Below are 24443 nucleotides of genomic sequence, written 5' to 3'. Positions count from 1 at the left end.
AGAAATGAGAACTTGTAGTTTCAGAGGTTTTATTCCTTTGATCATGACTCCTGCCTTCCTGCTTATGCTGTTTTCTTTACAAAATTCATAAATGTTTATTGAATGGCTCCTGTGTGTTAGGAACTGTGCTTGCTAGGCTCTGGGTAACAAATTGTGAGTAAGATACATATGGTCTCTACTCTTATAGAGCATATTTGACAACTAAATTTATAACTTTTATAATTTTCTTTTTATTTTTTCATCTCCCTACCCTACCCTAACCACCCAAGCCTGTCCCACTTTAATCTTGAATTCTTCCCAGGGACTCTGAAGTCCCATCCCTTTCACACCTCTGTGTACTTGTTCTTCATTGAATTTTGGGTATCCCATTTGGCAGGATATTTTAAACTGTGAATAATATGCCATGATTGTCAATTATGCTCATTGTTACAGAAACATAGATTATTTTAGAGTGGTTAAAAAGAATTTTTCTAAGATAATCAACAATAGTACAAGAATAGCCTAGAGTATAAATGGATGTGAGTATGGAAGATCTGAAAGAATAGGGACTGATCAGCCACCATTTGCTCCGAAATCAATCACATGACAATTTTAGTGGCCAAAGTCAATCATTACATTGTTGCCTTTGAAAAAAAACCTCCACTTTTCCCCCTGATATTGTGATGTGTTTGCTGTTTCAGTTTTGGACAATTTCAAGTTGCAGTTGAATTCCGAATGATTATATCCAAGAAATAATTGCATATATTGTACTTCACAATGTAAACACCAAAGGTACCTAAAAATGGAGAGTTTTGTTGAGTTGATGATGAATATTAAAGAATAATTCCTACAGATAATATTGCTCTATAACAAAGTGAAATTATAATGAAAAGCATAATAATTTGGTAAGATTTTGTATTGGTAGTGTTTTGCTCCAGAAAAAAAAAAATTAATTATAAAGTCCACTTACTTTTAACTAAATCCAGTTCCTTATTTTTTAAATTAGGGTTACGTATCATTTTTTATTATTAAAGTGGCCACCTAGCACAAGGATTTTGAACGTTAAAAATGATTTCAGTTAAAATTATTGATGTGTTTACATGGTTCCCCAAGGTCATTGCTTTCCAAGGCAGCATAGGGATGGTCCTTAAGATCCTGAGTTACAGTCCTGGCTTTGCCACTTAGTATCTCTGTCCTGGTGAGGGAAGCAGGGTGAGAAAAACATAAATAATTAGATTATTATCAAATTCTCATAATATCTACTATGATTGTTTCAAGGGTAAAATAAGAAAACATTATTGAAAGCACACTGCAAAATACAAATAAACAAATGAAAACACAAACCAATAAGCAAAGAACACCTGAAATAACGTTATAGGATATTCAATTTTATCACATGCTTCTGTACCAGTTGATTTAAGTCTTAGGGACTTTTTAAAAATAGAACTGATCCATCAGTAAACAGATTAATGAAAAATCAACTTCACTTTCATTGTTAGAAAAAGTCATTCTTGTCAGTTCACATGTTCCGCTAAGTTGTGGAGATTAAACACCATTATCCCAAGGCCAAGAATGGTTAATGGTTACATGGTTAGAGCCTTGGACCTTGCTTCCTATTTCCTTCATTTGCCTAGATTGGTCACACACCACCAAATGGATCTTGGGGTACATCCCTATTTATAGCACAAGGACAGGGAAAAAGACGTTTAGCTTATGACTCTTATGGTCATATCTGTCCTCCCCCCAAACTCCTTACTATTATGGAAATCTGGACTTCTGTATTGGCAATATTGCTTCTACATTAATAATTTGGTCCTGTTCCTAGCCCTCAACATCCTGAATTCAGTTCAGTCAGCAATATTTATTTAGCCCTTACCAACTAGTTGACTGCACTACAGAAGTTACACCCCACAGAGCTGCACACCAAATGGTACCCCAGAGGTTCAGAGAGTTAGCCTCCACCACTTCACTTCCAGGTTGGGATATAAGCTCTGCAGAGAATCTGGCTCCCTGAGCATTAAAACCAAATGTATTCCAACTACTCAAGGCAAACAATAATACCACAGTGCTACAGCAAAAACTATCTTTTCCACAAACTCATTTGAAACAAAAAGCTATAAGTTTTAGAGGTCTTCATCTCTGCTTTGTACTTTAAATATTAAATGTCTAACCTGGGTTTTTCTACACAAACCCATTACATAACATTAATTTACTAGCAAGGACTGCATTTCAGTGTAAGATGAATCATACCAACAGAGACCTAGACATTGCTCAGAAACAACAGTCTCTGAAGGGATATTCAAAGATAAACAAGGGCATTGAGGAAATGATGAGAAATCTCCAGTATGTACACATAGAAAGATAGAAGAGTAAAAGATTCTTCTTTTTTTTTTTTTTTTGGAATTGCTCATGTAGGGATTCAAAAGATGTATTTCCTCACCCAAAGTAAACAAAATAATTGGCAGAGTCGTCTGAGAGGAGCATGTCCTCCAGTGGGTATTGCTGTTATCTATTCAGAAAACATTTGTATGTTAAGACTTCCCAAAACAATGCTGAAAACTTTAAGGCGAGAAGGGAAAACCAAAAACAAACCCCCAAAATCGAGTTAGATGTTGACAAAAGTGACTTAGACTAGATGTAAATTAAAAACTTTCTGACAGGATTTTCTAACGTTTGGAGAGTTTTTTCTGAGGAGATTATGAGATGGTCTTATATCAAAATCTTTCAAAGTTCTAACCGAATCTTTGTGTTCTTTTTTTAAATATATGTTTTTTGCACACAAAGTCAGTTCTCAGCCAAGAGTATCCCCATTCCGCTAAAAATATTGAAAGATACTGAATCATCAGTAAGTCTGAGCCATCACCAAATCCCTCTTTTCCTACTCCTGGAAGAGTAATAGAAGAGTAACCTCAACTTCTTAATTTTAGAATATTGAGGAATTCTGGGGTGAACTTTGGGTTTAAGCTCAGAGATGTAGAGAGCTGTAAAGTGTGCCGTTCCCACCCTTCCAACAAATACAAAGCTAGACACACTGCACATTTATGACTGTAAAAAAGTCCATCAGAGAATTGAGCTTGTAGGACAACTGAACAACCCCAAATCTGAGCAAAGATAGGCACCTGTCAAGAAGGAGAAAGAAGATGGCATCATTCTTTTACATCAGGTAGGTATCACCAGATGCTATATAAACCAGTAAGGAGAGTCAGCAAAATTTTTTAATGAATTGCTAAATGCTGAGTGTAGGCAAGTGTGAGAATATAGACACACTGGAGGTTGCATATGTGTAGGGGGACATCTTGTATCAGACTTTTCCTCTACAAACCTCATCAGGTGCTCACAGGGAAGACTGGGGAGAACAGCAGCCCCTGTTGGAACCAGACCCATCTCCCCAGTGGAATTAAAGAGTTAATCTGCAAAGGAAAGAGCAATAAGAACTTCTGACTTAGGGTACTGACGGAAATCCCTTGGTGATAGAGGGAACAGGAAAACAAAGCTCTATCTTCAGGGTGAGAAGTAAGAATATGTGCTAGGACAAGCACTACAGCTGGAGGAGGAGCAGAAACACTTGTGACTGTCACATGCCTGAGCCTCAGGGACACAGTGCCTACCTAAGACTGAGGCTTAATCAGAACATCAAGGAACACCCTCCCCCCTCAACCCCTCACCAACATCGTAGCAAGCACTGAGTAAAAGTAACAGCGAAATAAGGACTGCAAGAACTTCAAGAGACAGATTCTCTGGGAGCCTAGCACAAAGGAACCAAAACTGAGGCTGAAGCAGATATTAAGAAAATAACCACTGGAGAACCATTCCACAACCTGAGCATGTGGTGTCACTAGAGAAACTGGATGCCTGTGGTGTACCGCAGTTAATCATACAGCAGACCCCTCAAATCCAGTCCTGTTCCTGACTCGTTTAATTCAAATCTCCATGCTAAAGGCCTCGCAGAAGGAAAAGTGTGCTCATCTTTAAGTATAAAAATGTATTTACCTCAGTATCTACTGTCCTACACAATATATCCAGCTTTCAGCCAAAAATTATGTGGCTTATGGAAAGATGAAAGAAAATACTCCAAAGAGACACACACACACACACACACAAATCTGTAATTACAACAATGTTGCAACAGTTTTGCCCCAGGGTGTGAGGAGGAGGAGAGCTGCATTCATGCTTGAGACAAGGGAAGAAACGAGCAGGGACAGAGGAGTGATGGGCCATTAACTGGGACAACTGTCCAGTTAGCTGCAACAAATACCAACTAGGTCCAAGAAAGTTCCTCTCCCTTGGGTATGCCCAGAGATTCTGGGAAGGGCTCACATGGTTATTGGGGAAGAGGGCTTTGTTAATTGTATTTGCCCACAGAAGTCTGAATGCTTGGGAACATTCAAATATTTTGTGTATCTATCTGTGTGTGTGTATACACACTTATACACACACTTGTGTCTAGATACTGGTACTGAAGTCCTTGGCATAGGCTACACTATTTCAAATTATTTTGTAAAATACTTTTGCAATATTTATTGTGGCCAAATGCCAACATTTTATTTATATATTTACTCATTTTAGTTAATCCTCAAAGCTATTTTGATATGAATACTATTTTTATCCCTATTTGATGTACAAACGCAGGTACAAAAAGGAGCTGGTACTTATACTTAAAATGCCTAAAATATAAATATTTCAAATAATAGCATAGAATAGGAGGAAAATGCCAAACATTTTATGTAGGTTTTAATAATAAAACTGAGTGGTCAAGGTATTTTGAAATCTTAATGTTATTATATGCATACATCTTAATCAAAAGTGAATTTTAGACTTGCTGTCTGGATGTAAGGATGGAAAACATTGTTATTCAGTTTCTTTCTTGTAACTTTAAATAGAGTGTAAGGGGGCACCTATGCAAATAGCAGTTTCACTAAGATAATTGGCCATGTGGGCCATATGACCTTTTGAACATGTTTTCCCAAATGCTTCATTTCTAATTAGAGCACAGTCTTTCAGATTTGAGTGGATTTGTCTAAGTGGCTGGATAGGTTTTCATCCTTCCTGGAAACGAGCTTTATAAAGCACATGTGAGTTTTGGAACATTAAGAGATTTTATTTAAATCACTCCTTCCATAAGTTAACCCTTTCTTCTATCCCAGACCAACACAGTCTTTGTCAGTGTAGCTTCTTTGCAGTGTTTCTCTTTACATAATCTACACAGATAATTTCATAAATCAACCAAATTTACTTAGACATATAGGGTTTTTTTATTTTTTGTTTTTGCTCTAAAAACAATGATTATTTCCTTGTATTTGCAAAGGAGCAAACAAATTTGGTTCATATGCATTACCCTTGCTTAACCTTTCCATTTCAGTCTACGCACATCTCCACAAACGCTGATGTGTTGATTCCAGGATTCCATCTTTGATAGGTGGACTGTCCTTTGTTCCAAATTCCACTATAGTTTAACTTCTGTAAAATGATGTTGCAGCATCTAGAAAATAGTTTTTTTCAATAATTATGACCCTGAAATGTGTTGCCAGGTACCTATTTTGATCTCAGAACTTGAAAAATACTTCCGTGATTAGATTATTGTATTTTCCATCTTTCATGGCTTTCTGTTTTCACTTGAGCTTTCCTAGTTTTTTATTCCTCTTTAAAATTAACTACTGAAGTTTGTATTATCAAACACAAAAACCCCTAAAGAGTCAGATAAATGTATTCTCAGAATTGCATAAACAGTTCATTGTACTTTAGTAAGAAGTCTGTTATTTCATCTATTATGTTGTTATATATCATCTCTGTCATCATCTGTGTTCTTCCCATTGTTTTTCTGAAGCATTTTCATTCTCTTATCAAGTGCTCTTTTGTGTGTGTGTACAGAGACCTCATTGGGATAATTGCTACCCCCAAAATTCATGTGATGCTTTTCAATTTACAAAGTGATTTTCACAAACATTACCTTATTTGAGACTCATAATAACCTTGTCAATTAGGCTGTATCATTACCCTTTTTCTGCAGAAAAGAAAACATTTTTATCAGGAATTGGGAGGGCATTTACATTGAAGACTTTTCAATACAAACCTCGAGATCTGTTTACTTTCGCTCCCTCTTTTTGGATTTATTCCCTTCCACTTTTAATCCTTACTATGTAGATCAGTATTCAAAGGCTAGCCTATCAATTAGTAGCCATGACAGAGTGATAGTTGAGCCTTAGTTGCTTCATTGAAAATAATATAGATTATGATGACTACATCATAGAATTGTTATGAAAACTAAATGAGATAAGGCACGTTAAAATGGCTAGCACAGCACCATCTTGTCTATAATAGTTGCATGATAAACATTAGATTTCCTTTCCCCTCACTGTTACTTAAACTTTCTTTCTTCTGAAATTTTAAAATGTTTGCCAAGTTTCACCCAGATTAGACTATGAGAAAAATCACAATCAGTATAATAAAAATGAGGTAAAAATGCAGCAGAAAAGAAAGAAAGAAAAAAAATAAGGATAAAGTGAAAACTGTGAGCCATTTTCTGTGAAACCAATGTGAGTTTTAGTGAGTTTTAGTCTTTCATGAAGGATAGTGCAAATTAAAAATAATTTGCACATCCACAATAAATGAAGTGATAAAAAGCTGTGCTGAAATCCAGAGGAATGGGGGTTAACAAAATCGATTATTTTATTCTCGTTACTGTAGTCTCTCAATTTCTTTGGAATCTGTCTCTGCGGTAATGAAGGGGGACAAGCGATGGATGATAACAAAAAAAACTTCTTTGGATTTGGAATGTTTTTGCTTATACCTCTCTCAGCCTGGGTTTGGTTGATCTCATGGAGACTTAATGAAAACAATATATTTTTGTCAACTGACTGGTGGATTAATGAATAAATCAAAAGAGATGGAGTTAGAAAACTGTCCCATTTCTTCATTTCTTACTTTAATTCAGCTTTTCCCTTCCTCCATTCTACAGTAGCGATGAATTCTATCACATAGATAGACTTGGAAACTACCCCCAGCAAAGAATCCCTGTGTTCTTTGTGAGGGAAAAGGGTTTAGGATGATAATTGAATGTTTCAGTTGAAAAAAAAAAATGAGTTAATTCATTTAAGATTTTTTCCCCTAAATATTGTGTTAATATATGATAAAATTAATAATAAGCAGTGGGGGCATGCCTTTTGTGTTATTAAAAGGTAATTGAGGGGGAGGGTACAGCTCAAGTGGTAGAGCACATGCTTAGCATGCATGAGGTCCTGGATTCAATCCTCAGTACCTCCTCTAAAAAACTAACAAACAAACAAACAAACAAACAGACCTAATTACCTCCCCCTCAAAGAAAAGTAATTGATGTTTTCCTTTATAGCTTCCTCATTTTTGTATTTTGCTTAGCAAGGCATTTCTACTCCAAGATTATAATTTCACCCATGTTTTCTAATATTCCTATTGTTTCCTTTTTTTTCCCTAAACTTGACATTCATTTCCTTTCAGTTGCATTAGATGCTGAAATGACAGCTACCTGAAACAGGTTTTGAGGATTCATAAGCCTCTGTGGTGAGCTGTCTTACACATAGTCTGATAGGTTATTGTACAGAAGAGGGAAAGAAGGCGTATTCTGTAGTAATAACAAGTACAACAGCAAAAGCTGTAGGAACAGTAATGGGAAAAGGTAGCATTCTTCTTTAGTCTTCTTTGCAATAATCCTTTTACATGAGGCACAGCCATATTAGTAAATAAGTACTAACACATAAATATACATAGATACAGTACATCAGCCTGCCTGTGCAGGAGGGGTCCCCAGAAGAACAAGCGGCCCAAAGAGACCCGTGATGTCTCAGGGAAGAAGAGCAGAGCTTAAGGGGGAAGGTTGATTAGAAATGAGCCAATGGATTATTTCCAGTAAGAGATCAGAAAAGACAGGGATAATAGAGTTAGAAAACTAAGTCATCACATTCCTCTTGTAGATAACATGCTAGGCAGAAATTTGCCCCAAACAGGATAATATTCCTCTTCACGAGGGTTTGCTTTTAACTATTAAATTTTGGTTGGCACTTTTGCTTTTTTGGGTAGACTTTTGGTTAGGTTTTTGGGGGGTTTTGGTTAGTCTTTTGAGTATGGCTCTGTTCACACCTTACTTCAATTCATGCCAGTCGACCTGAATGTATGTAGGGTGATTTGCAACCTGAAATCTAGGAAGCCTAGTTCCCAGGGCATTGGCCCCAACTGCACAACTTTCTGGGATACAAATCCTGTGCACCAGCCAGTGACACCTTCAATTAACAACTGAGTTGTGGCCCTGAGTTCTCTCAAAGAGCTTCTGTCCTCCTACAGTTTCTTAGGAATCCCCACGGGGTCTAAGTGAGCCAAAATTTTCCCTGTTGACTAAATTATTTTGTGAGCATGTTTTCCATTTTAACATGTAGTATTTTGCCCCCTCTATAATCAAGGTATTGACATGTAAGAAGGACATAGACATTCAGCCTTATTTTTTTTTCCAAACTGATATCCCCTGTTTTTGCACCATTTCCCAAATAATCTCCGGTTTAATAGAAATGCAAGTTTTTTGATTAGAAGGGAAAAAGAAAAATAACTTTCAGATTTCACTAGATTTGGGGGTTTTGCCATGTAAGAGAGGTTACACTCAGCCTCCTGAAAAATTCCATTTTTTATTGAGGTTTAAGAGCTAAGCAGTGTCTCTAGGTGGTTTCCTATTACTTATAAATAAAGGATTTCTTTTGAATACATAGTATTATTCTTCATTTAGTGTTTATTATTATTATTATTTATAATTTAGGAATACATTTGTTATTTATCTCTCATAACTAATTGCTTGATTCATCTTTATGTTAAGAGCTTGGGCAGAAATATTTTTTATTGAATGATGATGTTCCTTAAAAAATGAAGTATTACGAAAGAGGAGAATAGCTGGAGAAATCTGGAGAATAAATGGCTATTGGGAAGCTAATGGATATTAAAGACAGCTTTGAGGCATTTTGAGGTTAATATAATTAAAGAACACATTTATTCCTAGAAAAGGATTTTCTCAACCGATAGATCAGGCTGTAGCAGGTGGTTGCTACTGGAAGGCTTTCCTCTCCAATACCTTCTCTCTTGTGTTATGTCCTGACTTCCAGCAAGGCAGTGGAGGTGCCCTGGAACCCATCTCCCCCTCTCCTTCCCCAGTCTTACCCCTCTCCTGCTTATCTCAAGGCTTGGGGAGGAGGTGAGAAATAGTGCCTTCTTGTAATAACAGTTATAAGAAATAAGCTTACAATCTTGCTGACTAAGGATATATATTGCTCAGTTAAGCAGTGTCTTTCCACAGTCTCAATATAGCCAGTTACTTTGCATGTCACCCTCATCCCTTGCCAGAGCACTGCTACAGCTGAGGCCTGTACTTCCCTGAAGTGAGGAGGACAATGATTATAATCATCAGAAGAGAGCAGATGTAATGTAATTTGGGATCACTTATTCTTTGTCCATCTACTTTTTCTGTCTATAGGATCAGACCCACATGTGCTTCTGCACTAGGTTAAATATAAAGCTGGATTTCTTATTAGAAAGAACAAAGAATTCCAGAAGAGGACACTCAAGAAACCAACTTGCTTGGAGTAAATAAATGATTTCTAAACTTGCCCAGTGAGGAAATATGTAGAAATGGGCCCAGGAAATTTCTTAAGAGGTAAAGACACAGAGTAGTAAATGGATAAGAGGGACAGAAATAGAAGGAATGGATAGAATGATATTGATGGAAAGGAGAAGAAGGAAGCACACTTAAGTTTTATAAAACTGACCAAAGTAGTTGAAACAATATAACCAGCCCAGGATTTAACCCAGGTTTTCAATTAAAAAGGGATGCTTAAGTCCATCTACCTATTTTTCCTTCTTTTGAGATGACTTTGAATTTCAGTTTGGTAGGTTTTGGTGCAGCTGTCATTTGATAACAACACATTGTGTTTTTCAATTTACTTAGATTGGTTGAAAAACAAATAACTGAAAACCATCTGTTTGTATTTCCGTGTAATTTCTTCTCAGGACAAGGACTAGGAACAGATCATTGAAAATTCTGCTAGGAAAGTGTCTCATTAATTTAAAGAGTTCTACAAACTCAGTCTGTAGTACCAGGTGAAAAGGGTTCCAAGTGTGGAGCTTTTGGGGAGAAGGAGAAAATTAATTTCTTCCTTTGCCCTTTGCGGTTGGGTAGCATCTTTTTTATTCTCCTTTTATTCTCTTGGCAGTGGCTCTCACAATGTTATGTGCATTTGAATCATCAGGAAAAATGCATATTCTTAAAGGTCACCCCATGAGACTGGTTGGTCTGTCGATGGAGGGTCAGGAACCTCCACCATTAAACAATTCTGCAGGAGATTTCGATGTAGGTACCGTCTAAGGGCCACACTTGGATGAACACTGCTTCTTAGAATGATAAGTCTGTATCACATATTTGGGCAGAGAATTCAGGACAGGTGTTCTATAGCTTAACTATTACTACCAAGAACTACAGACAAACAAACAAAAATACAATCCCCAGAACAACCCAAAGAGTATAATAACAAAGCCAATGACTCAAAGCAAAGTAAAACGCACAAAGAGTTTCAAATAGGTCCTTAGAGATATAATAGAATCTGATCAAACTCAGCTACTGAGACACAGAGACCAACTCTAAGTTGATATGGAGGAATAATGGAAAACCTTTCAGAGGATCGTGGTTAATTTCCATTATTGACATCAAGCCCTGGGCTCTGGGAAGCACTATCAATTTTACAGAGTGCTAATCCGCCGCATATGGGGCATGCTGGGAACATCTATTGCTGAAGTTCCTTTGTAATACTGTGCTGTAATTTTGTTGGGTCTCTATTCTAATTTTGTGTGGTTGTTGTTTTAACTCAAGATTCTAACTTAAAAATATGCTCCTCTTCACTTTTTACCCCTAGCCTTCTAAAGGGCATAGTACAACTTTTCACTTGTGAAAAGTAGAAGACTGGGAGGCATTTACTCATTAGAAAATGATGGTGGCTGCAGCAGCCTAGAGAATAAACCTCTTTCTCAAGGACATGGATCTGCCACTAAAGATGGATGTGCCATGAGACCTCGTTGTGCCTCAGTCTCCTCCTGTGTAAATTGGGGGCAGGGGATAGTGGATGATTTCTGTGGTCCCCTCTAATGCTAAGTAGGGTAAGAATGTGCTAAGCGCTTTCATCTGTTCTCTCATGGAAACCCCACTACAACCCTTCATCCCGGGTGAGGAAGGTGGTCCTTGGCGGTAAATTAAAAAGAAGATAGATTTAAAGGGACCTGAATTCACTCGCAAGTGGTAGTGCTGAATGCTAACCTGTACCTTTTTGCTGGCTAGGGCTGTGTTGTGAGCTGTCTTACTTGTGATTGTTTGTCCTGGGCTATCTGCTAGCAAGTGACTTGGAGTGGAGTGTAGGACTGTGAAGGGGAGAGGAGGGGCAGCTCTGTTTCAATCACCGGACTGCAAGTTTGCAGAGATAAAGAAATATTATTGCTGGGCTTCTTCAATCATAGACGTGAAGAAAATGGCTGCTGTATGTCCCTCTTGCCATTAGGTGGGGCAGTTGAGGAGTGGGAAAATAATATTTCCAAGTGAAGTGATTTCTACCCAACGTTCTTCTCCATCTGAAAGTAAGTGGTGAAAGATACCCTCCTTTTATAGAGTGACCAGACTCTTAGTTTCTTTTTAAATTCTGTCGGTGAGGAAGAAGGGGCATGTGGGTGATGATGTTCATGTAATATAATATTCAGATATTGGTTTTGGTATAAAATTCACCTTTAGGATTCAAAAGCCAGAATGAAGTCTGAAGTCAACTTACATACTATACTTTCTCGGAAGAGTAAGTAAAGTGCGTGAGGTTGGGAGAGCAAAATATCAAGTTAATGGAAGTCCAGAAAGAGGAAGGGAGCTGTGACCGTGCCGGCAGCCTTCTTCTTAAGGCCTATTGATTTCCTTTAGCATCCTGGGTGCTTAACTGTTTCCCTCTCCTTGCACTTGCTTTTAGAAAACTCCATGCCAATTAATTTACCTGACATCTTAATGGGTAATTCATTAAGAAAACCTTTTGTGCCAAGCACATCATGATGAATTTTGATCGCTAATGCTACCTGGGCTCTGCCTCGAAGTGTTTTTATTGACTCACTTATAGATTTAAGTTGTTTTCATAGAACTTAAAAAATAACTTGGGAAAATTTCAGATCAGTCTTTTAAAGAATAGCGACTTTAAACTTTCATTTGTCAATACTCACATTTAGGGCAAAGTGGAAGAAATGTGGAGAGGAAGGCAAGAATACTAGGGGCTAGGTGAGAGAATTATTCCTGGTTGTGTTGCATCTTCTTAAAAATAAGTCTTTGGGGCTATAATATTGATGATAGTGGGAAAACAGTAGATTTGGAAATTTGCATTACAGGCCAAAGAAACTTTTCATGAGATGAAGTAGTGAGATTTGGTAATTTAGAAAAAAAGGATTAAAGAGGAACTCAACTCAATAAATACCTGAATAAAGGAATGGTCCAGCTAAAATGTTTTCCAACTTTTCCTACTATGTATGTACTTTTTGTTAGTACTTTTGTCTGAAATAGCTAAAAGTCTCTGTGACTCAACAGCTCTGTCTTTGATGAATTCCAGATTCCCCGCAAATCTGCATGAGCTTTTTAGAGGATTACAAAATAGAGTGCCTAAATTTAATATAAATCTCTGCTGTTTCAAATGATGTTCATTTGTACAAAGAATCTTGGGAGTAGACTGGATTTATACATTGCTATGATTTTAAATGGCAGTCGACATCACAGTCAGATTCTCCTGACAACTTGTTCCTCGATTTCCAAGAAGCCAGTGCAAGAGAGAGATGAAAATCAAGTTTGGGCTGCTTTGCCCGGTTGGGTAGTATATGGTGCTAATTAAGTTAACAGTGAAATTATTAAAATATGTATTGAGTATGTAATATGTACTAGGCACCCATCTAAGCATGTAATTAATTCATGAAATTCTCACAATAAGCTATGAGATTGGTATTATTAATTAGCACCATTTTTTTTTTCTTCATAGGGTTGATTCTCAATCCATCTGATTTTCATTTATTCAGAGAAAAACTGAATCTCGTGGTCAGGATTAAATTATTAAGACCAGATAGTTTTTCACAGATGTGTTGTGTGAATAATAAAAACCAATTTGCTAAGATTATCTGAGTACTCATATATTTGTGATACATTATTATTCATAGACAAAAGCAAAATCTATTGGGAGCAATGATGTAGGTTTGGATGACCCAGTAGTTAAGGATTATCATGCTTTCTGAGAAGAAAGGAAATAAAATCTAGGAAACTTCAGAAGTTAGATAGATTGTTAGTGCCAAATACTATAGATGTTGGCTACATTTTTATTAAATCATAGTTTAAGAGGGAAGACTCCTATAAATGGATCAGCAGAGGAAATGAAGAGAAAACACACAAGTAATTTTTGTTTTATTTCATTAGAGAGAAGTCTTCCTTATCCACTTGTCTAAAATAGCACTTCTTCATTCTCTAACTCTTCACCTTCTTTATTTTTTTCTTGTAGTATTAATCACTCCCTGACATATTTTATAGTGATTTTTTTCCTGGGTTGTTTCTCCCCATTGGCTTCATAAGAGCAGAGAATTTTTCCTTTGTTCACTAATGTTTCTCTATAGCCTAGAGCACTCCTTGCACCTAGTAGGTGCTCAGTAAACATTTAGATAAATGAATGTATGAAGGAAATTTAGGTGGCTAATTAATAACTGAAAAATACTCTGCTTGGCAATAAACCAATGAAAATAAAAACAAGTAAAAATAATTGTCATCTATCAATAAGTGAAGTATACACAAAAAAGCTGTATGTCCAATGCTCATTAGGGTGAAGTGAAATAGACATTCATATGAAATTGGAAAACATCTTGCAGGAAAGTATAAAGGAAATATGTGTATCTTTAAAAGTATCTCTATACCATGTTTTAATTCTAGGAATATATTTAGAAAAAAATTCCAAAATTAAAAAGTTGCCTTTGTGGGGCAAAAGTCTTACTCAACACTATTCACTTGGTGAAAGTAGTTAAAGAAATAAATCATGATACATCACTTTCATGGTGTACTATGTAAACATCAGTTAGGTTTACTAAGTTTTTTTAAACATAGAAAAGCTGAGACCATGAATTTAAATTAATTTTAAAAACTGTGAAAATCTGAATATATTATATTATTTTAAAAACATACATAGAAATAATGGGTAGAAATTATGCCAGAATATTAACAGAGACTAGGGCAGGTAGGATTATAGGTGATTTTGTTTTATATTTCTCTATACTTTTATTTTCCAAAGTTTCCTAGCACAAAACTTTTATAATTGAAAAGTGATTTTAAAATATTTTAAACTTTATTTTAAATTGGTAATCATCTAGAACTGATTATGTTTTATACTATGGACTTATAGCTCTTTTTTTAACACCTTTATTGTGATGTGGTTCCTGTACAGTAAACTACACATATTGGAGATGTATAATTTGATGAATTTTGATAGATGTATACACCCATGAAACTATCATCACAATCAAGATAGCTAATGTTTTCATCACTCCCCAAGAGGTGCAATTTTTGAATTCCCAATTTATCCCCTCCTACATCATTTAACCCCTGGTAAAGCTTTATATGAAGAAATTAATATAGTCTAGTATTACTTTTATTATCTAAGAATGTGCATGTAACTTCAGAATTCTAAGTAAAACTGAATTTTAGCACATCACTGAGATTTCTAGGGGAGTGCCCACTATAGGAGTAAGAAGATCTAAAGTCTAAGGAATATTAGCATATCCTTTTAACCACCAGATGTTTTCATTTTAGATTCTGGTCAATTAAAAGAGGTAAGTTACTTGTATTTAATAACCAGATATATATTCCCCTTATTTAGGACTAGTGAAATTATGGTTGAATGAGCTTGGACAGACACAAGTAAAGGGTATTTGAATTTGATAGACCGGGGTGAGCAGCCTCAGCTACATGGTATCAGAAGGCAGCAGGGCTTCCCAGGAAGGGGTAGGAGAACAATTACAACGGTCCATCTTGTGGTGGTTCGTCCAGGTTCCAGACAGAAAGTTCTTTCTGGCCTTGTTTCCTAGCAGCTTTGGAGACTAACCCCGATTCTTGGGTTGTTAGACACCTTTCCAGTTCTGGCTCTGCCCTCAGCATCCCTGGCACCTAAATTGACCAGCTTGACTATACAAGCTTCTCATCCTCTCGTGATCTGTATCACTGACCAGAGACTGTGAAACTCAGCCAGCACCCTGGGGCAGCAGGCCAGCGTACAACATTTAATAAGAAAGCCTTCCTATCATTTGTTTCACTTAATTCAAAGCTGAATGAGCTATTGGATTTGGTTCAAAACATGCCCTAATTCTTGGGCTGGTTCTCAGACCTTTAGAAGTGGAAGTCCTTTGAAATTGAAATTCGGTGTTGAGATAGGGGGAAGATACAATAAGAAAATGCATTCTATCTGAACTTCTGCAGCTTTAATCTACTGGCCTATCATTTGTTGAGGTAAAGGTCTGTGTGTTGTAAATTATTTCCACATAGCCTAGCACAGTGCCTGGCATGCAGTATATGCTCAATAAATATTCATCAAGTGAATTTCAAATACTTTATTTTCTGGTTTTAATCCATTCATGTAATGGGGCCATTTCTTTTCTTTTCTTTTCTTTTTTGACTTAATAATTTAAGAATACAAAACTCACTCCACACTTGAATCCAGAATATGTAAATAACTACTGTAAATCAATAAGAATGAGACAGATATCCCAGTAAGAAAATGAACAAAAGACTTGAAGAGGTACTTCACCAAAGAGGATATCCAAATGGTCAATAAACATATGAAAAGGGAGCTCAGTCTAATCATCAAGGAAAAAGCAAAACTACAATTTAATACCACCACACACCCACGAGAATTGCTAAAATAAAAAAAGGCAGACAAAACCTAGCATTGACAAGAATTTGGAGCAACCAGAACCTTCAGTCACTGTCTGTGAGGCTGTGTATTGGTACATACATTTTGCAAATCTGTTTGGCAGTATTTACTAAAGATAAGCACACATATCTCCTATGACCCAGCAGTTCTACTCCACGGTACATGCCAAACACAGATGCATGCAGATGTTCATCGAAAGACTGTACAAAAATGTTCATAGCAGCACTATTTGTAGCAGGCAAAAACTGGAAAGTATCTAGTTGCCCATTTAAAAAAAAAAATGACTAAATTGAAATGTATTCCCACAATGGAATACTAGCCGGCTATGAGAATGAACAAATTAAAACTACATTAAAAAATACAGATGAATCTCCCAGATGTACATTTGCCAGGCACAAAAGAATGTATACTGTCTGATTCTGATTGGACATAAAGTGCAGAAATAAGCAGAATTATATTTCGGTGCTAGCTATCAAGATAGTGGTTACCTTTATTGGGGTTGGGGAGCTAGTGACTAGAGAAGGAACATGTGAGGGACTTTCAGGGTAATGAGGATACTTGTTTTTTGATCTGGGTACTGATTTTATGGTGTACTCTGTAAAAGTTTATTGCGCTGTGCATTTTGGTGCATTTTTTTTGGTATGTATGCTATTCTTCAATAAAAATTTAAGAGATTTTTATCTTTTTTTCCCAATTAATTCATCAAATTTTGAAATATGAACTTCGCCCCAGAGTGTTTCCTGTGAGATCTCATGATGCAATGGGAAGCATTCATTCTTAAATTCCCCTGCCTGTAATGTTTTTACAATGGAAGAAGAGACTTGTTGTTGTTGTTTTAGCTTAAAGGAGCAAAGAGAAATATTTTGCTTTGAAGAGCGATTTTTAAAGTTTATTTCCTCTATGAGTTTAATCATTTGCTGAACCTCCTCATTCACAGTGGGATAGGAATTTATACTTTGTTAGGGAGGATAAAAGCAACACAGTTATCAAATAACTAAGATAAGTTATCACATAATCCAGATTGTGAACTGTTGACAAATGACTCTATGTTGTAAAGACTTAAGTGATTTTTTTTTTATTGTTATAAGGTTAGAAACTCAAGTCCCTATTTGTCAACACTACTATATCCAGCAAAGTGTCTACACAAGCTATTTCCGAGTTCCCATTTTTGATAAGGATCTATGGTACATGAACACACCTACATTCTTACCTACATGTGTAGAGATAACAAACTCATAAGGTTGCCTGTTTGCCTTTATTGCGCATTCACAGTTTTCCCAACCCTCAGGGTTGTAATTGAAAAAGACAGGAATGCTTGGACATACTCTGATGCAGGTGCATGTGCTCTATTATTGAGGCCAAGTCTTCTACCTTTGTTTAGATGCAAACCTAGTAGTCAGGGGCCTGTCATATCTATTTTGTATAAAGTACCCTCTGTACTTGTCAAGATCAATAACTGGTTTTATAGTGACAGAGAGTGCAGAATTGAGCCTTCAGAATAAAAATGTCTATTTACCTTGTAGACGTACTCCTTCTGACACTCTACCATCAGTGAGACTAGATTTCTTTCAGAGAGACACTTTTTAAAAACTCTCACCAATTTTTCATGTTACATAGCATCTCTACCAACTCTCCAGTGTCATTTAATGATATTAACAATAATAATGCATGACTGATTTTAACATTTATGGTTTACAAACTATTTTCCATATGAATTTTCATTTTGGACTTTGACAAAATCCTATAACACAGACATGTCATGTATGACGCCATTTTACAGATGGGAAAACTGAGACTCAGAGACAAAGCCTAGCTTGCACAGCTAAGATGTATCAAAGCTAGGCTCTCCAACCTAGTCCAGAGTTCTTTCTATCTTATTCCACCTCTGTAAGTTTCATGGATATATGTACCTTTCATATCACATGATAGGGTAATAATTATTGATTTAGTACAGTATTTATTTCATTCAGTGCATATGACATGCTTTCTGTGTGCCAAATATTGGGCTGCATGTTGAAATACAATGATGAATAAGATAGAAGCAATCCTACCTTGAGGGAGTTCATGGCTAGTGGTGGGGTTACAGACAAATAACCTTCCTATTTAAGGGCGTTAAATAGGAAGGTGCCACCTGTATTTATCCTCTTTTATGTACTCTGTTGGGATATACCGAGGGTGTCATGGGAATACACAGGAAGGGCACATGACTCTGTGTCTAAAGTCTTCTATTAAATGATGCCAGAAAATAGAATATACTGAATAGTCTAGATGACCAGTTGGAAGGGGAAAGTAATATTTGAGAAACATGCTTGAAAATTACTTTCACTGGGAAAGGTAGCTATTAGACTAAAGGTGGATAGCCATGGTTCAGAGTCTGGATTTCAAAATGTAACCCTGAAAAAGAAAAGAGGGGAAATGGGCTTATAGCAAAAACTGAATTAAGTTTAACTTTACTGAGCTCTGAGATACCATCAACCGCTCATAGTGGAACATTGCCGTTTTGTTTTTAAAGGCTCTCTGTAGCAAAATTCCTTTCTCCATCTAACTTTAACCTGTCCTGAAAGAATCAGAATCCCTAAGACTTCTTGGGGCTCAAAATAAGGCTATGTTCTATCCAAAGTGCTTTGAAATTCTGGCTAAATGGGAATGTCCAATAGGGTTTGGCTATACAAGTCTATCAGTCATTATTTATATGTACATCCTGTTGTAAGTTCCCAATGGGCAGACATGTCCTTGTGCTTAATGATTGCAGGAAGCAGGTGACTGTTGAGGACAGTGTTTCTGAACCTGAGATCTTTGGAAAGTTTTCCAGGAATCCTTGAATTCCAAGAAATGGTGTGCAAAATTTTAATGGTTCCTTTGTGCATTCCCCTGGGGAATATATCTACAGCTCTCATTAGAGACTTAAAGGGACCTATAGGCTTTCCCCTCTATATCCTCCCCTCAAAAAAATTATTAGGAATTGATATTTGGTGGTGGGAGGCAATAAAATAGCTTTTAGAACATCCAGATGATTTGGATACATCATAGAAACTAGGCATCTAAAGAAACATCCTGTTGTAGCCAGCCTCCAAGATGGCCCCCAGTCATCCCTTTCACATTGTACTGGGGTTGATTTCTGTGACCAAGAGAATACGGCAGAAGCAATGGTGTTACCACCTCAGAGATTAGGTTATGGAAGACTGTGGCTTCTGTCTTGAGTGTTGTCTCTCTCTGATTGCTCACTCCGTGGGGAGGGAGCTGCCAAGTCATGAAGATGCTCAGACAGCCTATATGGAAGCCATTGTGGTAAGGTTTGGAGGACTTCTGCCAACAGTCAGTAAGGAACCGAAGGCTGCCAACAACCAAGTGAGTGACTGTGGAAAGATTCCCTAGTCCCGGCTGAGCCCTGAGATGACTGGCAGCTTGATGGTAAGCTCTTGAATGTTGCTAAACCCCAACCACCCAGATGAGCTCCAGCATTCATGATCCTCAGAAACTGTGTGAGATCATAGATGTTTGTTCTTTTAAGCAGCTACATTTGGGGATAATTTGTTACACAGCAATAGATACCTAATGCACATTATCTTGACTAATCACTATAAAAGAAAAGGGAGTATATGAAAAATGATGTGTTTGTAAAATATCAAGCTTCCCTGTTAATGCTGGGGAGTTGGGGTTGGAAATAAGCATGTGCAAATCCCTTCTTTCCTCCTGTTGGTAAATAGTGCAGTGTGGCCATGCACAGCAAGCACTTGGGGACCGGTGTGATCCCCACAGCAAAGAACGACCCCAGGACAGAAATAAACAAGTTTTCTTTAAGTGATTTCTTTGTTTCCTTTTAAAAGGCACCCACTTTCAAATATATCCTGGGGAAATCTTTCTTATATTTCCTCCAAGCATAATCAATTCAACAGAGAATTCAGGCTTTGCCAGTGATCATAGGAGGTACTTCTCATAGTCCTCCAGTAGACTTCACAGCTGTTAGTTTGCTGTAGCAGTGGCTTGCTTAAACGGTGGCCCACTTGAATGGTGCTTGTGCTGGTAGCAATCTGTGAAGGAGAAACTTCCCACTTGAAGTGGAAAGAGGAAGAAAACAGCTCAATTCTGTGATTATTGGACATAGCAAAGAAATAATAAAAAACCCAATGAAATAAGCCCTGTTGCTTTCAGTGAAAGGAGCTTAATAAAATGGATAAATTCTCCCAACAGCAACAATTGTTATCTTTTTCGTGTTACCATTGTGGTTCCTTCTTTATTAGGAACCCAACTGTTTCAGTTCTTGGGCCGCCAAGGGCATTTTTGAAAACAGTATTTTAAAACTGCGTAGGGACTCGTTAGTGAAATGTGCAATCAGTTGATTCAACCTTATTTTTAAATGAAATAGAATTTAAAATTTCAGAGTGTAACACATAAGGTAAGTAATTTCTTTTTTGGTTTAGCTTTTTTTAGCCATATGTATATTTTTTATGTCTGTAGGTACTACATGAGATGTAAAATATATTTTTTACTGTGGCTTGTAGTCAAAATGCTTGAAAGCCACTATCCTGTAGCATTTTGATTTTGGAAAAATATTTTTAAAATCCAGCTTTGGGGAAGATTTCAGCGATGGACTATTTTGTGAGGGGAGGCCTGGGCAGTGGTGGCAGTGCCACACAGGGATGGAATGGGTTTTCCCAAAGAAAATGAGTATTTTACTCCCAATTACTCTGCAAAATCCTTAATCCTCAGGCAAGAAAAGAGGTGCCCTTTTGAAGAAGGGCAGAGTATACGGAGCAAGAGGCTTTTTCCTTTTGTTGGTGCTGGGAGGATCTGAGACTTGTCTTTGAAACAGGGATTGAGTTGATGTGGGTTCCGGCCATGTGGCAGTGGCCAGGACAAGTAGCACCTGTGATCAGTGGCAGTGGTGGCTGGAGAGGGTGGCATGCTTGCAGAGCTTCCAGAAGGCACACCTCAGGCCCCCAAGCAAGTGCAGAGAGGAGCTGAGACTGACCTTTAGACCAAGGGAGTTGAGTTCCTCCCAGGAGCCTGAGCAGAGGGCACTGGCAGCAGAGCAGAGGAAGCTGAGTTTGAGAGTGGGGGTTATTCTCACAGAGCTAGCAAGGCCAAAGGACTGGTGGGAATGTTCCAGAGCCCATGTGAGGCAGAACCCTAGAAAGTGCCAAAAAAGTACTGATTGGTGAGTCCTGGGGGCCAGGGTGGGTGGGGCCTTCTAGAGAAAAGCTAATTTCCAGCAAATGAGCTTGGGCTGGCATCAGGGAGTAGACATTGGAGCCATTTTACCTGAACATACAGGTTCTGAACTTCATGCCCCTCCTCTCGGAGGCAGATCTCAGGGCACACAGCAGAGCTGGGGTGATTCCTTAGTTAGCACTTGATGCTGAGAAATAAATATACAGACAGTCGTCTTCGAGGGTCAACCCAGCTGCATGGCCATCCTCATAACTAAAAGAAGTCTCAGAGCTTGTCGTGTTATCAGGAGCCTTTCTTTGGGTTGAGCATTATGTTTTCCTTTAGACCTCTTTTAAGATGGAGCAGCCATGGGAGGAATAATACCGTTTATAATACGACTTTGTAGTAATAAATGAATCAGATTCTTTCCTGAAGTGAGTTGAGTATCACAAAGTACTTGGTGGAGAAGGGAAAATGGTGAAGAAAAGGGTCAGTGAGGACATACTTTGCAGTTTTCCCAAGGGGCTGGCCTTGGTGATATGTTTGTGTGAATGCCTCTTTCTGAGCTTGGACACTGCAGCCCATCCAGCAGGCTGTACCTGGGGGATGGTGGTGGTGGCAGTGGTCGGGGGGTGGGGTAGGGGTGGGGAATATGAGTCCAAGGGCAAAATTTTGCATGATGTGGAAGTAGACCATTCAGCCACACATACTTACAGAACATCTACTGCTAGGTGCAAAGTTCTGTGCTGAGCAATAAACATAATTACCCCTATAATTTATAATCTAGTTCAAAAGGAGGACATACGTAGCAAAAGATGCCTGATAATAGAAGGCAAGTGAACATGTTATTTACATGATATTTAGAGAGGTTTCTAGTAGATTTTTCAGCATCAAATTCCATGATGTTGCATTTTTTTTTTCTGAACCTAATGCCAAAATATCTCAAATTCAGATCTTACTTACTTCTGTTGGCAAAATGTAAACACCATTCATTCATGCATTTGTTCTTTCACCAGCTAGACCCAGTACCAGCTATGAAGCCTCTATGTTAAGTACTTTGAGGGGAAGGATGTCTGGAAACTAGCATGCTCCAAACACCTCTCTACATGTAAAATTTTCAGATGAGAACAAAGTTGATTTGGTTCAAATGAGGTTCTTGAAGTAAAAGCAAAGTAATTGCAGATAAGCTACAACTCCATGGCTTGCAGTGGAAGCAATGTAGAAATGACCCTTCAGTAAATTAGAAGTGGTGAGGACTTTGGTAATTAAAGTCTCTTCCCTGCAGCTCGCCCAGCAATCAGGAAGCAAGGGTAGCTTGTATCAAGGGCTCATAAATAAACATAGAGCTTGCCAGTCCTTAGAGATGGAGGAGTCATCCTTGAGTGTGCTATGTGCAGGGCTCCGAGATAAGTGATGACCTCTTGTCACCCTGATAGAGAATATATTAGCTTCTTTAGACCAAGAACTATAGTGATTTTAGCAGTACAATTATAAGGAGTGACTACCGGGACTTGCATAAACCAAGCTTATTTAAATAATGTTTCAGGAAGGAACATATGCTACTATTAAAGAGTCGTGATAGAACAACTGTAATCCCATAAGGTAAAGCTAGTTGAGAATATTCATGTTTGCTTTCAGATTGAGTCCATTATTTATGTGGAGTAATTAAATGCCTCTATAAGTTGTCTATTCCAGGGGAGACTCTTGAAACTTTTATTACTTTCATTCCCAAACTTGTTAGTTATCTCAAGATTGGGAGAATGCTAGTTGTACATAAAGTCTGTGATGATACTGAAATTGATTCAGTTAACTCACTGATCAGATTTCTTGAATGCCTGTTATATGCAGAGTATACAGTTGGTACTGCACGATGTATACATGTGGACAAGGGAAAACTTCTGTCTCTTAGGTGCTGAGGTCTGATAAGAAAGAATCATGAACGTAAAGACATGCAGTTACAAAGTTGAGAAAGCAAAGGAGGATCAACTTAAGTTGGTGTGGTCGAGTGAGTATATGAGTAAATGAACTGGAATTTGAGAAAAGGATGGGATTCTAGTTGTGTGAACACTGGGGAAGAGGGTCCTTCATGGAGAAGTAACAAAATGAATGAAGGCCAGGATTGAGGTAGAAAAAAGCTCATTAATGGAATAGTGGTGAGCACTTCAGAACAGCTGGAGGCCATCTCACTGCTGTGCCCCATGGCTGTCCCTGTCTGCCTCGTCCTAGTCCCTCACAGCCCTGCCTACTGGAGAAAAAGTAGCAGTTTGCACTGAGCAACAGTGAGCAAGGAAAGAAAAAGCTTTCCTCTTCCCAAGGAACAGGCGCATCTAATACGGGATTTCTGTTGGCAGTGCCTGAAGCCTATGGAGTTAATTGGCACTTTAGTCAGCATGTGAGGGGAGAGAGAAGACATTTGGAAAGCAGTAGGCCTTCCAGCATTCCTCCGAATACGAGGAAGTGGGGCCAACAGCCCGCTCTCCCTAGTTTCTTTGAGTTTCAGTGTGTACAGAGGCCTTGCCTTACCTTTGCTCCCTGGAGAAGGCGGCTGCTACTGGGACACTGCGGGGAGGAACTTGGAATCTACTCCTGTGGTCAGCCAGTCAGTGACCCAACGTTTTCAGAGGCTCCAGGGAGGAGCAAGGAGAGTGATCACTGCCGTAATATTCCAGGGTGGCTGCTGAGTCAGAAGAATAAACAAAATGCTTCAGAAGACAGACTATTTCACATCTTTCTTGATTATCCTTTTATTCTCCCAATTCTTACCACTCAGCCCACGAAACCCTCCTTCTTGATGTAATTTTTCTTATGTAATGTTTCTTATGTAAATGTCATGTCTTATTTAATGTTAGGAAAAGACTGATTTGGGATCATATGGGTGCAAATTATATAAATGTGGCTGATAGTCTTTTTTTGATAGCAAGACAAACATCTTAATTACCTCTTAATATAAGCAGTTTTTTTTTTTTTTTTCAATTGTTCCATGGTTCTCAACCCAGACTTCACATTAGAATTACCTGGTGGGCTTTAAAAAAAATCCCAGTTTCCAGGCTGCTCTCGGGTCAATTATACCAGGACCTTGGGATTAGGACTCAGCGTTCTTTACAGTTCTATGGGTGATTAGAGTGTATAGCTAATGCTGACCACACTGTTCCTGAGGATGAATAATAAACCCAAACTGGTAGTGGGTAAAAATATATGTGCATCTAATGTGTAAGTAAGTATCAGATTATTAGAAGTTCTCAACAAATGTATTTCTACTTTTAAAATAGTCCCTTAAGAAGTGACCTCCGTATATTTGTTTTAGAGTGTTATTTTAGTGATGTCTTTCTGTTAGTAACGTGAAATCTG

General features: G+C 37.8%; 1 protein-coding gene and 1 long non-coding RNA gene across 3 annotated transcripts in view; one reads left to right on the top strand and one right to left on the bottom strand.

Annotated features, from left to right (window-relative positions):
- PDE4D (phosphodiesterase 4D) overlaps window positions 1–24443 on the top strand; it is a 1019286-nt gene that overhangs the window by 10455 nt on the left and 984388 nt on the right. The window lies entirely within an intron of this gene.
- LOC116661209 lies at window positions 991–23766 on the bottom strand. Of its 2 annotated transcripts, none has more exons than XR_004317030.1 (3): window positions 23619–23766; window positions 5315–5458; window positions 991–1174 (listed from the first exon to the last, which is right to left on the bottom strand). It is a non-coding gene; the product is annotated as an uncharacterized LOC116661209 (long non-coding RNA). The 2 variants fall into 2 exon arrangements; XR_004317029.1 differs by lacking the exons at window positions 991–1174; window positions 5315–5458 and adding exons at window positions 19730–19996; window positions 21207–21303.

This window comes from Camelus ferus, chromosome 3 (assembly GCF_009834535.1).
Source record: "Camelus ferus isolate YT-003-E chromosome 3, BCGSAC_Cfer_1.0, whole genome shotgun sequence".
NCBI lineage: Eukaryota > Metazoa > Chordata > Mammalia > Artiodactyla > Camelidae > Camelus > Camelus ferus.
The sequence above is the reverse complement of the archived record's forward strand: the minus strand, read 5'-3'. Positions and strand labels throughout refer to the sequence as shown.